The 16377-nt window shown below is 39.4% G+C and overlaps 1 protein-coding gene and 1 long non-coding RNA gene across 9 annotated transcripts in view; both read left to right on the top strand.

Annotated features, from left to right (window-relative positions):
• The window catches only part of P3H2 (prolyl 3-hydroxylase 2), a 170585-nt gene that overhangs the window by 86056 nt on the left and 68152 nt on the right, over positions 1-16377 (top strand). The gene's annotated exons all lie outside the window — the stretch shown is intronic.
• On the top strand, positions 1380-11090 carry LOC145524530 (uncharacterized). The gene is made up of 3 exons (XR_014067640.1): positions 1380-1555; positions 5844-6649; positions 7816-11090. It is a non-coding gene; the product is annotated as an uncharacterized LOC145524530 (long non-coding RNA).

Here is a 16377-nt window from a genome sequence, read left to right as displayed (position 1 = left end):
TCATCCAACCATCTCATCCTCTGTTGTCCCCTTCTCCTCTTGCCTTCAATCTTTCCCAGCATCAGGGTCTCTTCCAATGAGTCAGTACTTCTCATCAGGTGGCCAAAGTATTGGAGTTTCAGCTTCAACATCAGACCTTCCAATGAACACCCAGGACTGATCTCCTTTAGGATGGACTGGTTGGATCTCCTTGCAGTCCAAGGGACTCTCAAGAGTCTTCTCCAACACCACAGTTCAAAAGCATCAATTCTTCAGCACTCAGCTTTCTTTATAGTTCAGCTCTCACATCCATACATGACTACTGGAAAAACCATAGCCTTGACTAGATGGACTTTTGTTGACAAAGTAATATCTCTGCTATTTAATATGCCATCTAGGTTGGTCATACCTTTCCTTCCAAGGAGTAACCGTCTTTTAATTTCATGGCTGCAATCACCATCAGCAGTGATTTTGGAGCCCCCCAAAATAAAGTCAGCCACTGTTTCCACTGTTTCCCCATCTATTTTCCATGAAGTGATGGGACCGGATGCCATGATCTTAGTTTTCTGAATGTTGAGCTTTAAGCCAACATTTTCACTCTCCTCCTTCACTTTCATCAAGAGGCTTGTTGGTTCTTTTCGCTTTCTGCCATAAGGGGGGTGTCATCTGCATTTCTGAGGGTATTGATATTTCTCTTGGCAATATTGATTCTAGCTTGTGCTTCCTCTAGCCCAGCATTTCTCCTGATGTACTCTGCGTGTAAGTTAAATAAGCAGGGTGACAATATACAGCCTTGACCTACTCCTTTTCCTATTTGGAACCAGCTTGTTCTATGTCCAGTTCTAGCTGTTGCTTCTTGACTTGCATACAGGTTTCTCAAGAGGCAGGTCAGGTGGTCTGGTATTCCCATCTCTTTCAGAATTTTCCACGTTTATTGTGATCCACACAGTCAAAGGATTTGACATAGTCAATAAAGCAGAAATAGATGTTTTTCTGGAACTCTCTTGCTTTTTTGATGATCCAGCGGATGTCGGCAATTTGATCTCTGGTTCCTCTGCCTTTTCTAAATCCAGCTTGAACATCTGGAAGTTCACAGTTCACATATTGCTGAAGCCTGGCTTGGAGAATTTTGAGCATTACTTTACTAGCGTGTGAGATGAGTGCAATTGTGCAGTAGTTTGAGCATTCTTTGGCATTGCCTTTCTTTGGGATTGGGATGAAAACTGACCTTTTCCAGTCCTGTGGCCACTGCTGAGTTTTCCACATTTGCTGGCATATTGAGTGCAGCACTTTCACAGCATCACCTTTGAGGATTTGAAATAGCTCAACTGGAATTCCATCACCTCCACTAGCTTTGTTCGTAGTGATGCTTCCTAAGGCCCACTTGACTTCACATTCCAGGATGTCTGGCTGTAGGTGAGTGATCACAGCATCGTGATTATCTGGGTCATGAAGATCTTTTTTGTACAGTTCTTCCATGTATTCTTGCCACTTCTTCTTAATATCTCCTGCTTCTGTTAGGTTCATATCATTTCTGTCCTTTATCGAGCCCATCTTTGCATAAAATGTTCCCTTGGTATCTCTAATTGTTTTGAAGAGATCTCTAGTCTTTCCCATTCTGTTCTTTTCCTCTATTTCTTTGCATTGATTACTGAGGAAGGCTTTCTTATCTTTCCTTGCTATTCTTTGGAACTCTGCATTCAAATGGGAATATCTTTCCTTTTTTCCTTTGCTTTTCGCTTTTTGAGTTACCTGCTCATATTTATTAATTTTTGTGATTTTTGGCTTAAAAGTTACAAAAACCCCATATATGTATATGAAGATTTAACTTTTGTTGTACAGTATTTCTCCCAGAATAATTATTTTATTAGATATACATAAGGGTTTATTTTGGTTTTATTTTTCTAGTTTATGTACATTCACATTGAAATCTTTTTACTTGTGATATGTTTTATCATTTAGATAAGAAATTCTTATCTCAAAATCAGAAATATCTACAAGTATTTTATTCTAGTTGTTTTATAGTATGGTATCTAGTATTTAATTGATTTCAAGTTTACTGTGTATTCTGTCATTTCTAAGCATAATAAAATTATCCTTACATAGGTATAAGAAATATTCATATGTATCTTTATTCTAAATTTTTAAAATATATAATTTGTAATACATTTTAGTGTCTGTAACTCTACTTCATTGGCATTTTATTATTTAGTTTGATATCAGGCTAAGATCCAAATGATGTTTTCTAAATAACAACCAATTTTTCTAATATTATTAACTGAATTCATGTGCTATTCTCATTAATTGATATTGCCTCATTTTTACTATAGTAATTTCCTTTATATTCTAAGATCTGTTCATGGACTATTTAATTTGTTCTATTGATTTCTGTCCAATTGTCTCTCACTACTAGATTATTTTCATAGTTGTGGATCTTTCATAGCAAGTTTACCCTCATTGCTTTTGATTTTCTAAATATTATCTCTTTGATATTTTCAGTTTTTTAAGTGAACGTTAGAATCATTTGGTCAAGCTCTAAGCAAATCTTTGTTTTTCTAATTATTTAGATCTTTTCTACCTATTAGTGATATTTTATAGTTTTCTTCATACAGCTGTAATACATAATTTATAAAGGTAATCATTTTAAAGGCTTGCATATTCAATGTGTAGATGCTATCTTTTACCTTTATATATTTAAATTGTTTACTAAATATAGGAAAATGAAACATTTTTATATGATCAATTTTTATACAATTATTTCATTGAACTTATTAAATCTAACAGTTTAGCAAATAGTTTCATTTTTCTCAAATAGTGATACATTTTGTCACTTTCATTTTTATAATTTTTGTCATATCTTGATCTATTGATCAAATTTCCATAACAGAGTTAATAGCACTGTGCTAACAATTCTCTAATATTTATCATTAGATATGATTTTAAGTCCAAAATTAAGTTGAATGCAAGACAGAGATCAGACACTTTAATTGAAAAAAAAAAAAAAGGAAAGTCATCAACTCCTGTAGCCTATTGGCATTTCTAGAGGATTATCATTTGCGAGGGACTAACCATAATCTGGGAGAAGGCAATGGTAACCCACTCCAGTACTTTTGCCTGGAGAATCCCATGGACGGAGGAGCCTGGTGGGCTGCAGTCCATGGGGTCGCGAAGAGTCAGACAAGGCTGAGCGACTTCACTTTCACTTTTCACTTTCATGCATTGGAGAAGGAAATGACAACCCAATCCAGTGTTCTTGCCTAGAGAATCCCAGGGATGGCGGAGCCTGGTAGGCTGCCGTCTATGGGGTCGCACAGAGTCGGACACGACTGACGCGATTTAGCAGCAGCAGCAGCAGCAGCAACCATAATCTGATTTGTGAATATGTAGTTCTCACCAAGTGAAATTGTACACTTGGGGCTATTAAAGAATAATTATGGATAACAGTCTGCAGGTTTTTTTTTTTTTTTTTTTAATTCCTGGATTTCTTTGAGCTCCTGAAATGCTCTTCTTAACAATTATCAGCAGGAGATTAAATTAGAGGTCTACCTCTAATAGGGCTTCCCTGGTTGCTCAGCTGGTAAAGAATCTGCCTGCAATGCAGGAGACCCCAATTCAATTTTGGGTTGGGAAGATCCACTGGAGAAGGGATAGGCTACCCACTCCAGGATTCTTGGGCTTCCCTGGTGGCTCAGACAGTAAAGAATCTGGCTGCAATGTGGGAGACCTGGGTTCGATCCCTAGGTTGGGAAGATTCCCTGGAGAAGGGAACAGCTACCCACTCCAGTATTCTGGCTTGGAGAATTCCATGGATTATACACTCCATGGAATCGCAAAGAGTCAGACATGACTGAATGACTTTCACTTTCTACTTTTAATATTCTGGAGGAAAGCATGGAAACCTACTCCAGTATTCTTGCCTAAAGACTCCGCATGGACAGAGGAGTCTGGAGGGCTACAGTCCATAGGGTCACAAAGAGTGGGACAGGACTGAATGAACTTAGCCCACTTCATGGTGAATTGAATGAGTCTCAACTGTTGACATCACCTAATATAATGGCTTCATGGTGAATTGAATCAATAGTCTCAGCTGTTGGCATCACCAGCTTCTTCTATTCTGTTATCGAGAACTCCATTAAATCAGTTAGTACATGTGAGATGCCAGCAAGACGCTAAATTCTCCGTAGACACTCAATCCACGTTCAAGGTCAGGAGGGGCGACCGTGAGGAGATACCTCTCTTCCAAAGTAGGAGGAGTGGGTGCGCTTTGCTGGATCAGCCGTGAAGAGATACCCCACGTCCAAGGTAAGAGAAACCCAAGTAAGACGGTAGGTGTTGCAAGAGGGCATCAATGGGCAGACACACTGAAACCGTAATCACAGAAAACTAGCCAATCTGATCACATTGACCACAGCCTTGTCTAACTCAATGAAACTAATCCATGCCATGTGGGGCCACCCAAGACAGGGTCATGGTGGAGAGGTCTGGCAGAATGTGGTCCACTGGAGAAGGGAATGGCAAACCACTTCAGTATTCTTGCCTTGAGAATCCCATGAACAGTATGAAAAGGCAAAATGATAGGATACTGAAAGAGGAACTCCCCAGGTCGGTAGGTGCCCAATATGCAACTGAGATCAGTGGAGGAATAACTCCAGAAAGAAGGAAGGGAAGGAGCCAAAGCAAAAACAATTCTCTGTTGTGGATGTGACTGGTGATAGAAGCAAGGTCCGATGCTGTAAAGAGCAATATTGCATAGGAACCTGGAACATTAGGTCCATGAATCAAGGCAAATTGGAAGTGGTCAAACAGGAGATGGCAAGAGTGAACGTTGACATTCTAGGAATCAGCGAACTAAGATGGACTGAAATGGGTAAATTTAACTCAGAGGACCATTATATCTACTACCGCGGGCAGGAATCTCTTAGAAGAAATGGAGTAGCCATCATGGTCAACAAAAGAGTCTGAAATGCAGTACTTGGATGCAATCTCAAAAACGACAGAATGATCTCTGTTTGTTTCCAAGGCAAACCATTCAATATCACAGTAATCCAAGCCTATGCCCCAACAAGTAACGCTGAAGAAGCTGACCTTGAACGGTTCTATGAAGACCTACAAGACCTTTTAGAACTAACACCCAAAAAAGATGTTCTTTTCATCATAGGGGACTGGAATACAAAAGTTGGAAATCAAGAAGCATCTGGAGTAACAGGTAGATTTGGCCTTGGAATACAGAATGAAGCAGGGCAAAGTCTAATAGAGTTTGGCCAAGAGAACACACTGGTCATAGCAAACACCCTCTTCCAACAACACAAGAGAAGACTCTACACATGGACATCACCAGATGGTCGACACCAAAATCAGATTGATTATATTCTTTGCAGCCAAAGATGGAAAAGCTCTATACAGTCAGCAAAAACAAGACCGGGAGTGGACTGTGGCTCAGATCATGAACTCCTTATTGCCAAATTCAGACTTAAATTGAAGAAAGTAGGGAAAACCAGTAGACCATTCATGTATGACCTAAATCAAATCCCTTATGATTATACAGTGGAAGTGAGAAATCGATTTAAGGGACTAGATCTGATAGACAGAGTGCCTGATGAACTATGGACAGAGGTTCGTGACATTGTACAGGAGACAGGGATCAAGACCATCCCCACGGAAAAGAAATGCAAAAAAGCAAAATGGCTGTCTGAGGAGGCCTAACAAATAGCTGTGAAAAGAAGAGAAATGAAAAGCAAAGGAGAGAATGAAAGATATTCCCATTTGAATGCAAAGTTCCAAAGAATAGCAAGGAAAGATAAGAAAGCCTTCCTCAGTGATCAAAGCAAAGAAATAGTGGAAAAGAACAAAATGGGAAAGACTAGAGATCTCTTCAAGAAAATGAGGGCAGGCTTCAGCAATATGTGAACTGTGAATTTCCAGATGTTCAAGCTGGTTTTAGAAAAGGCAGAGGAACCAGAGATCAAATTGCCAACATCCGCTGGATCATTGAAAAACCAAGAGAGTCCCAGAAAAACATCTATTTCTGCTTTATTGACTATGCCAAAGCCTTTGACTGTGTGGATCACAACAAACTGTGGAAAATTCTGAAGGAGATGGGAATACCAGACCACCTGACCTGCCTCTTGAGAAACCTGTATGCAGGTCAGGAAGCAACAGTTAGAACTGGACATGGAACAACAGACTGGTTCCAAATTGGAAAATGAGTAGGTCAAGGCTACATATTGTCACCCTGCTTATTTAACTTATATGCAGGGTAAATCATGAAAAATGCTGGGCTGGAAGAAGCACAAGCTGGAATCAAGATTGCCCGGAGAAATATCAATAACCTCAGAAATGCAGATGACACCACCCTTTTCACAGAAAGTGAAGAGGAACTATAAAGCTTCTTGATAAAAGTGAGAGAGGAGAGTGAAAAAGTTAGCTTAAAACTCAACATTCAGAAAAGTAAGATCATGGCATCTGGTCCCATCATGTCATTGGAAATGTATGGGGAAACAGTGAAAACAGTGTCAGAGTTTATTTTTGGGGGGCTCCAAAATCACTGCTGATGGTGATTGCAGCCATGAAATTAAAAGATGCTTACTCCTTGGAAGGAAAGTTATGACCAACCTAGATAGCATATTAAAAAGCAGAGACATTTATTTGCCAACAAAGGTCCATCTAGTCAGCTATGGTTTTTCCAGTAGTCATGTATGAATGTGAGAGTTGGACTGTGAAGAAACCTGAGCGCTGAAGAACTGATGCTTTTGAACTGTGGTGTTGGAGAAGACTCTTGAGAGTCTCTTGGACCGCAAGGAGATCCACCCAGTCCATCCTAAAGGAGATCAGTCCTGGGTGTTCATTGGAAGGTCTGATGTTGAAGCTAAAACTCCAATACTTTGGCCACCTCATGTGAAGAGTTGACTCATTGGAAAAGACCCTGATGCTGGGAAGGATTGGGGGTAGGAGGAGAAGGGGACAACAGAGGATGAGGTGGCTGAATGACATCACCAACTCAATGGACATGAGTTTGGGCAAACTCCGGGAGTTTCTGATGGACAGGGAGGCCTGGAGTGTTGTGATTCATGGGGTCGCAAATAGTCGGACACAGCTGAGTGACTGAACTGAACTGAACTGAACTGAAATATTACCTACCCTCACTCTAGTCCTTAAGAGGTAATAAAATACTTACTTAAGAAACACAGGCCAGCTTTCTAGGAGTTGGAAAAAGCCTAAAAAAAGTCAAAAAGACCTGTAAGTGACATTGTGAGTCGGTGGTAATTTCAGGATTTCTACCTCCATCATGACTTCTGGTGATCTCTCCCTTGTCTTCTTCATTCTCCTCTCCCTAGACTTGCTTAGCCCAGGTGCTGACACATCATTGTTTCCTTTTCTTATAATCTCAGAGATATGTTTGGATTTTTAAAAAATGGACTTTGTAGGAAACTAATGATTCAGTTCAGTTCAGTTCAGTTCAGTCGGTCATTTGTGTCCAACTCTTTGAGTCTCCATGGACTGCAGCACACCAGGCCCCCCTGTCCATCACCAACTCCTGGAGTTTACTCAAACTCATGTCAATCGAGTCGCTGATGCCGTCCAACCCTCTCATCCTCTGTCGTCCCCTTCTCCTCCTGCCTTCAATCTTTACCAGCATCAGAGTCTTTTCAAATGAGCCAGTTCTTCACATCAGGTGGCCAAATTATTGGAGTTTCAGCTTCAACATAAGTCCTTCCAATGAATATTCAGGACTGATATCCTTTAGGATGGACTGGTTGGATCTGCTTGCAGTCCAAGGGACTCTCAAGAGTCTTCTCCAACACCACTCTTCAAAAGCATCAATTCTTCTGCGCTCAGCTTTCTTTATAGTCCAACTCTCACATCCATAAATGACTACTGAAAAAACCCTTGCCTTGATTAAATAAAAGCAGAAATGATAATATCATAATAGAACACATGGTCTCCATTCTAAGAATCACAGAGTTTTGATTAATTCTAGGAGCATTCACTGCATACCAAAGCCAGTGTAGGGCACTACAAAAAATTAAGCCAAGACATCTGTGGTCAACCAGACTCTTGGTCTGATCTGTGGCTAATGATCTGGATAAGAGTGTCTCAACATGGAAACTTCTTGCAAAGAACATCCTGTTCAAATGGGCCAACTGAAGAGATGGGGGATTTCTGGACTCCATGGCTTGGCCAGCAAGCTCTTTAAACATATGTCTCTGTTCCTCCCAATCCTGACTTTAACCCTGGCTTTGTGCTCTGGGAAAGTAGTACTGAAAGGAATTACTTTTGGGTATCCTGCACGAGAATGGCTTTCCTAGGCTCTTACCAGATATGGTAATTATTCCTTTCAGAAAAGGACTAACATTTATTATTTGTCTCTTATTAGGCATGGCACTATAAATTGGGTTTCAAATCATGAAAATTTGGGGGATTATTAGTCACTCTTCTGGAAATCAAGGGAACCTGTTGACATGAATAGGAGAGTCATGTCTAACGAAAAGCCAAGGAATGGAGTACAGAGGCCTCAGGCAGTAATATAGGCAAACAAGGTGGCAGAAACCTGGCCTTAAAGCTGTATTCTGTGACAACAGGGAGGACGGTGGTTGCTCAGACCTGCAACAGAGGACCTCCTGTGTGTAAAACACATGTACCAGCATCCAGAGGACTTCCTAGATGGCACTGGTAGTAAAGAACCCACCTGCAGGTTCAATCCCTGGGTCAAGAACATCCCCTCAGGGAGGAAATAGTAACCCACTCCAGTGTTCTTGCCTGGGGCATCCCCTGGACAGTGGAGCCTGGCAAGCTCACAGAGTGGGACATGACTAAAGCAACTTAGCACACATGTACACACTGGCATTTGGAGACAGGTAAGACAGGTACATGAAGTCCTCAGCAGGGAATGACTGGAAATTAATAGTATATGAGTCCACTACTCATGTAAGAGTCAATAATATTAACAGTATCTTCTTTATTTAGAGAACTACTTAACTTTATCTTACAGAAAATACAACACATATTTACAATACAGGTTAACTAATGACCTCCTTCTTTATAATCTGTTGTTTTATTATATGGTCATAATTTCTCACAGTGAATTCTTTTATTTTAGACTTTTCAGGTACCCAGATAGCCAGTCTCTCTCATTAGCTATTTTACATAGGGCTTGAATTAGCTGGTTATGATATGCTTTCCTGATTGCTCTTATAGATAGAACACAGAGGTATCATACCACAAGGCAAATTTATATCATCTGTACTTCATAGCAAGATATTACCTATTTGGGCATTTCTCTCTGCATAGCTAGGTGGCACATGGAATTAATTAAGCATCATAGTTTAAAACCACATGCCTCAGAGCCAAACTGCCTGGGTTGGAAATATGTTCTCTGTTATTTCTAGCTCTGTTAGCTTGGGCAAGTTCCTTTAACTTTCAGTGCCTCAGTTTCCCTGCATTTAAATGAGAATGACAACAGTACCCACTTTATGATGTGGATTAAATGAGTTAATTTAATAACTCATATAATAACCTAAAAAAGGGCTTGGCTTTTAGAAAGCCTAATATTTTAAATAAAATTTAGAGGTTCTCTCCTAGCTTAAACTTTTAATGTTATACTTTTATATACCTAGTAAAATTTCATTGAGCTTATAATCAGGGCCATGAATTTCACTGATTGAAAAACCATATTGTGATGTTAGAAGAAGTCATATCTATATGATATGTTGTTTACAAAACTCTGCTCATTTCAGCTTTAATTGTTATAACAATACTATGAGGAGCTATAAGAATTCTCAAGAATTTAATTTTTAAGTAAATAAGCTAACAAAAAGGAAGTCAAGGAATAGACCAATGGATGAATGGATGGGTGGATGGATGGCCAGTGGATAGCCAGGTGGATAAGTATTTGTCAGTATGAATATTACAAATTTGTACAATTTAAGATTGAAATATAGACTTCATTTTTAAAAACTGGCTGAGAAAGGGTTTACATGATCTAGGAATAAAATATTTTCAGAGAAAAGAAAGCTACTTTTTTTAAAAAAGGAAATTGTGAACGAAAAAAATATGTTTGTTTTGGACTTAGCTATTATAGTAGTGCTGAAAATCTCAAAAAAGGAAGACTTTAAAAACAAAATGATACAGGCCAATTGAATTTCACTTTTCCAGGCTCAAGAAATGCCAAAAAATAAACAGAGACAGAAGCAAATTATTATTGCTTTAGTAAGCCACAATGATGCATAAGAAAAGGAACCACTTTTGTACTTTCTGATATGTCTACTTCAGCAGATTAAAGCATTTATATAACTGGCGTGAAATTTCTGAAATAGCCCAAATGTTTTTTGTTATTGTATTTATTTTTTCAATCCAAATTTTTTATTATTTGGAAGCATTTCATGTTGGGTTTTCTGTAAGCATGGGTTTCCAAATGTCTGTGGTAGTTGGGCATTATTAAGACTAAACATCTGGAAGACTTGTGTAGTATAAGGCAAAGATAGTTAGGGTCTTGGGGATGGAGTTTCCCCAAGTGACTTTAGGAAAATTATTCCCATTTTCTGGGTCTCAGTTTCTTCTTATAAAATTGTGGGATTTGTACTGAAATATGCCTCAAAGTTTCTTGCAATTCCAGAACTAGCCAGTTTTCACTCCAGAATTTTAACTGGGATTCTGTAGACATTGCTTCCTTTTGTTTTACATTTTTGACTGAGTCTACTCCTCCTTGGAAAAAATGACTCCTTAGGAAGACTTTCTGAAAGGCCAGTTAGCCTTCAGGCATTTCAGTGGGCTTTAAATACTCAAAATGTGTCTATGGCAGCTGCCCAAGTAAGCCTTGCACAGGAAAAATCACCCCACCCCTGGATGGGCTTCACACTAGAGACCCACACTTAACTGTGACCCTATTTAACTTTGCTGTGTAGCTGGGACTGATCAGACATAGGAGGCTTTCATGAAAGGCAAAAGCTTTGACTTTTAAGATGAGACCTGGAGGTCAAGTCTGTTCAGCCATAAAAACGATGCTAATGAGGGAAAGTTCTTGAAGGACTCATTGTAGCTTCTTTGAAGTTACTGCTGATACTATGTTTGGGGATCCAGTAAGCTGCTTCAATTAAAAAAAAAAAAAGGAAAATATGATTGGATTAAGATGGAAAAGAAGAAGCATCTTGGCTCTTGGGAAAATTCTTCCAGTGTTTCCCAAAGGGAATATTTTAATTGATTTTACTTTTTCTAAATTTCTTTGACTTTTACTTCACTCATACAACCCACTTGTATGCTGATTTTGTGTCCAGTGCCATGGAGACATCTGATACAGTTTTCTTAAATCCCTACCTTTGTTTGCACCAGAAACCTTAGGCTTTCTTCAGGTAGTGGCTGCTACAGCTAATGGAAGAAACTTTGAAATCCTGCTTTATTACAGAAGTAGACCAACTGTGAACCTTTCTAATAAAAGTCCTCAGGCTTGTGCTGTTTCCTGCTGCCAGTAATCATGACTACTGACAGAACTGTGTCTACTGGGCAAGTTATTATAAATTTCATTCTCACCATTATCATTAACATCCACTGAATGCCTATCCGATAACAAGAAAATATGACAAGTTTTTGTTATCAGAATGAAGAGAAGACATATTAAATAGAAATAACTGCAGCAGCATCAATTGTGTGTTGGTTCATATATGCATTAATGTGTGGGATTTTGAGTAGAGTCACATAGATTTTTCTATTTGTTTGTTACAGCAGCTCCTCAAGGTAGACCATCTAGAAATCATCATTGCTATTTCATTAATGAGGTAATTGAAACTAGGAGGGAAGTGTGGTGCCTTGGGTAAGGTTCTGTAAATGTAAGACAGACCCACCTCATCTGTCTGCTTACTATTGCAAAGTGTCGACTTAACAATATCCTTGACCCTAGAACAACACGTGTTTGAACCACATGGGTCCACTTATACCCACATTTGTTTCAGTAGTTGAATCCCAAATGCTGAACTGTGGGTCTGGGGGGACTGCATGGAGGGCTGAATATAAACCTATATGAAATTTTTTACTTCATGGAGGATGGGTCTCGTGCATTGTTCAAGGGTTAGCTGAAGTGGGAATGACTGTGAGCATCCTGCCATCTATTGTAAAGGAATAATCTCATGTAAGCCTAAATCAATAAATCACTGAACAAATACCACTGAGTGTTTTGACCATTCCACAGTTCTGGAAACTAAGCTTAACCTCTCCAAGCATTCTGAATATGAAACTCTGATATTGTACTTCTGGATTAGAAAGAAATAGCTTGTATTTTGGCATAAAAATAGATGTCTATTCTAGGGGGAAATGGAGTTAAAAGTAATATTGGTGTCATTAATCTCCATTGCCTCAGAGGAGTCTGTGTTCACAGACACTGGGAGGGCTGGTTCCCCATGGGGGTTTTCCTCCTCTGTTTGTTTAACTAACCTTTCCTTAAATGTCAGGTCAAACAAGTGAGTGTACTGAATCTTCCCAGTTATTGAATGAATGGCAATTCTCTTGGCTTTTTCAAGGGAGCCCTTGGTCAAACTAAGTTTAAAATTCCTATGTGTTCTAAGTCTCCAGGGTATATTTTGGATAGGGATGAGTGGTACAGAATCTGATGATTTCTTCCTGCGCTAGTCACAGTGGCATTACGGTCTCTGCATCTATTTCCATAATAATCTCACCTATTACCATATAAGGAGCTTGCAGGCATCTGTATTAGAGGGAAAGAGAAACATTTACTCTGCCCTAAATTATTGAACAACTTAAAGAGAGGGATGTAACATTCCAAGTAATAACATCTGAAAATATATCCACAGCCACTTATAATTCATTTTCTCCTTATGCTTATGGGCTTCCCAAGTGGCTCAGTGATAAAGACCCGGCCTGCCAAGCAGGAGATGCAGATTCGATTCCTGGGTCGGGAAGATCCCCCTGCAGAAGGAAATGGCAACCCACTCCAGTATTCTTGCCTGGAGAATTCCATGGACAGAGGAGCCTGGAGGACTACAGCTCATGGGATTGCAAAGAGCTGGACACAACTTAGCAACTACACAGCAACAACAAACCTAATGCTTATAGTGTAAAAACAAATGACCAGTGTGAAGTTGTGGAGTTAGAATGACCTGAAAATTTAAGCCTTGTTTTTCTCATCTGTAAAATGATATTATTACCACCCACCTTATAGTGACCCTATGGACTGTAGCCCACCAGGCTCCTCCGTCCATGGAATTTTCCAGGCAAGAATACTGGAATGGGTTTCTATTTTATTCTCCAGGGGATCTTCCCAATCCAGGGATCAAACTCAGTTCTCCCACATTGCAGGCAGATTTTTTACCCACTGAGCCACCAGGGAATCCCGACATAGTGATGTTAAGAAGACTAAATATGATAGTATATTTAAAATGTTCAGCACAGCAGTACAATGTATGGTAACTATTACTATTGTTATTACTGTTACTATTATCATTGTTACTTTGCAGAAATATGCATCTGTGTACAAGTGAGATTGAACTGGTGAGAAATGTGAATAATTAGCAAAACAGACAGCAGTGGCTAAGAAAATAAATTAAATGTCCTCTTATTAGAAATTATCACAACTGAGTAGAATAACACTTCCTTATAAAGTTTCATATAATTCTTAAACAGTTGATTGTAAAAGCAGACTAATTAGAGGATAATAAGAGGATAAATTCATAAAAAGACTATAGAATTGACCACTGTGTCTTCACTTATCTGACAATTCATGGGATAGATAAGCCAAACACATTCATTTTCACTGACTTGTTCAAATCACTTATACTTGAGTTCATATGTATATGTATATATGTATATGGGTGTATTTGGGTCTATGGCATCAGAGAGTTTTCTCTGGCATTAACTTTCTGCCCACTTGGGATCAATTTTCACCATTCCAGTATTCTGAAAAGTTTGGCTTTAATCACAAAGACAAGATCAAGTTGAAGAGAGAAACCCTTCAGAAAATAGAGACTATGGAGAATTATAGTGTTCATCTGTTTGCTTGTGAATCCACAAAAAAAGCTTGACTCCTGTTCCAAGACTAACAGGAGCTATAGTATCAACAGCACTCAACATCTCATACCACATGTATAATGTGTTGTGGCTTAGGGGTGTGGCTTGATAGCAAACATATAACTGTGTACTGTTGGCAGTGAATGTGCTAAGGAGAAATCCAGAGCAGAATTTCTTTTTAAAGTCATTACACATTAACCAAGCTGTCTTTGGGACTTGTTTTGGTTATTGTCGGGAATTAGACATATTTACCATGCTGTTAACTGGCTCCATAGAATCAACAAAACTTTCCCATCCCATGTGTGTGCTATTTACCCTCTGGAAATAATATCTCCTTTTGAAATGTATTTTGGGATGATTCCCAAACTTGGTAACTGGAGAACCAACAGTAATTTTTTTTTTTCTTTGTTTCCTGAGAGAGCAGCTGAGGTGGCTTAAATTTGTACTTGTAAGTAGAATTTCACTGCACTGCTTAAGTCATGGCTGCCTGATTTATGAAGGAAAAATAAATGACATTGCCATATGATATACTGCTTCCTTGAACAAAATTGTTTAGGATATGGGAGACCATTGACTGACAGCACAGCTGGAAAGGGACTGAGGACCAAGTGCAACGGACACAGGAGGAAAAGATGGAGCAGGTCCCACGATAGAGCGCTGCCGTCTATCTGGCTTCAGATCTAAGATAGCATATTAGTAGCCGCTGATACAATATTCTTAAGGGAACCACATTTTTTGCTGAAAGGACTCATTGATTTTGTACACACATTTGAAGGGCTACCTTAGACCTATTTGAAATGGCTGTGGCTAGTGGATTGAAGACCAGTTGGCAGAAATTTTAAGAGAGATACTAGGCAGCATAAGAGAGGACACTGGAATAGCCAGAGCTGTCCAAAGCTGAAATAGGCTGCTTTGGAAGGTTGTGAATTTCCTGTCACTGGGGGTATTCAAGTAGAAGTCATATGATCATTGATAGAACTTTGCAGAGAATTAAGCACCAGAAGAGAGTGTAGAGCTTTGGCCAAGTGACTCTTAAGATCTTTTCAATTTCAATGAGATTGAATGGAAAAAAGCAGTGGGAGTATAGTAAATTTATATTAGATTTGTAACTTAGGAACTTGTCATTCTTTCCACAAATCATATTCCAGATTAAAAAATGAGGTAAACTGAATACAAATTAAATATTACTATTATTCTCATTAAACACACCAGGCAATTAGATTATAATTCATCACATACCAAAATGATCAAACGAAAAGGAAATCCCACCAGTGATCATTGTTGTGAGTTTCTTCTCCTGTAGAGATAGAGTGAATGATGATTGAGCAAGAGAACTGGGAGACAGAATAGCAAACTAAAGAGAAATGCATTTACTAGAAACCCACCAGCATGCCTGAGCTCCAAGGGAAAACACTCATTCAAGAAGCAGAATGCAAATATTCCTCCTCCTCCCACCACAAACACATACACAAACTCCTCTGTCCAGATTTTCCTAACTGTTTACTTCCAGTGGACCATTCATCTCTGGTCCTATCCTTGGGGAAGAATCTAAGGCCAGGCAAGAATATAGCAGTTGTGATTTGTCCAAAGTGGTTCTTCAAAGGTGCTGAACCCTAGCTAGTTCTGGGAATACCCTTAAAAGGCTGAAGTAGTGAGGGCCCCAACATGCCCTCTGTAGAGAGCCCAGGGTGAGTACAATGATGCTGAACTAAACCAGATCCTAAAGATGCCAGTTTGGGAACGACCAGAAATGCTGAACCTATTCTCAAGTAGATCTTTTAGCTTAAGGAATAGTTTGAGGTTGGTCAAAAGGGAATGAAAAAGGTAAACAAAGAGAGTTCATGCCAGATTCCTAAATAAATGGCATTTCTAGTAGAATACAGTCTTATTGGCATGAACGGAAGAGCCCAGGATGAGAATGAATTATTCGTCAGGAATGTATAGATGTGAGAGTTGGACTATAAAGAAAGCTGAGCACTGAAGAATTGATGCTTTTGAATTGTGGTATTGGAGAAGAGTCTTGAGAGTCCCTTGGACTGCAAGGAGATCCAACCAGTCCATCCTAAAGGAAATCAGTCCTGAATATTCATTGGAAGGACTGTTGCTGAAGCTGAAACTCCAATACTTTGGCCACCTGATACAAGAACCGATTCATTGGAAAAGACCCTGATGCTGGGAAAGATTGAAGGTGGGAGGAGAAGGGGACGGCAGAGGATGAGATGGTTGGATGGCATCACCGACGTGATGGGAATGAATTTGACTAGGCTCCGGGAGTTGGTGATGGACAAGGAAGTCTGATGTGCTGCAGTCCATGGGGTCGCAAAGAGTTGGACATGACTGAGTGACTGAACTGAACTGAACTGAGTGTAGGGAGGTAGGGTGAGCCAA

The sequence above is a fragment of the Giraffa tippelskirchi genome, chromosome 2 (assembly GCF_054371585.1).
Source record: "Giraffa tippelskirchi isolate mGirTip1 chromosome 2, T2T-mGirTip1v1.2.pri, whole genome shotgun sequence".
In the NCBI taxonomy this organism is placed as follows: domain Eukaryota; kingdom Metazoa; phylum Chordata; class Mammalia; order Artiodactyla; family Giraffidae; genus Giraffa; species Giraffa tippelskirchi.
This window is presented reverse-complemented; position numbering and strand designations above follow the sequence as displayed.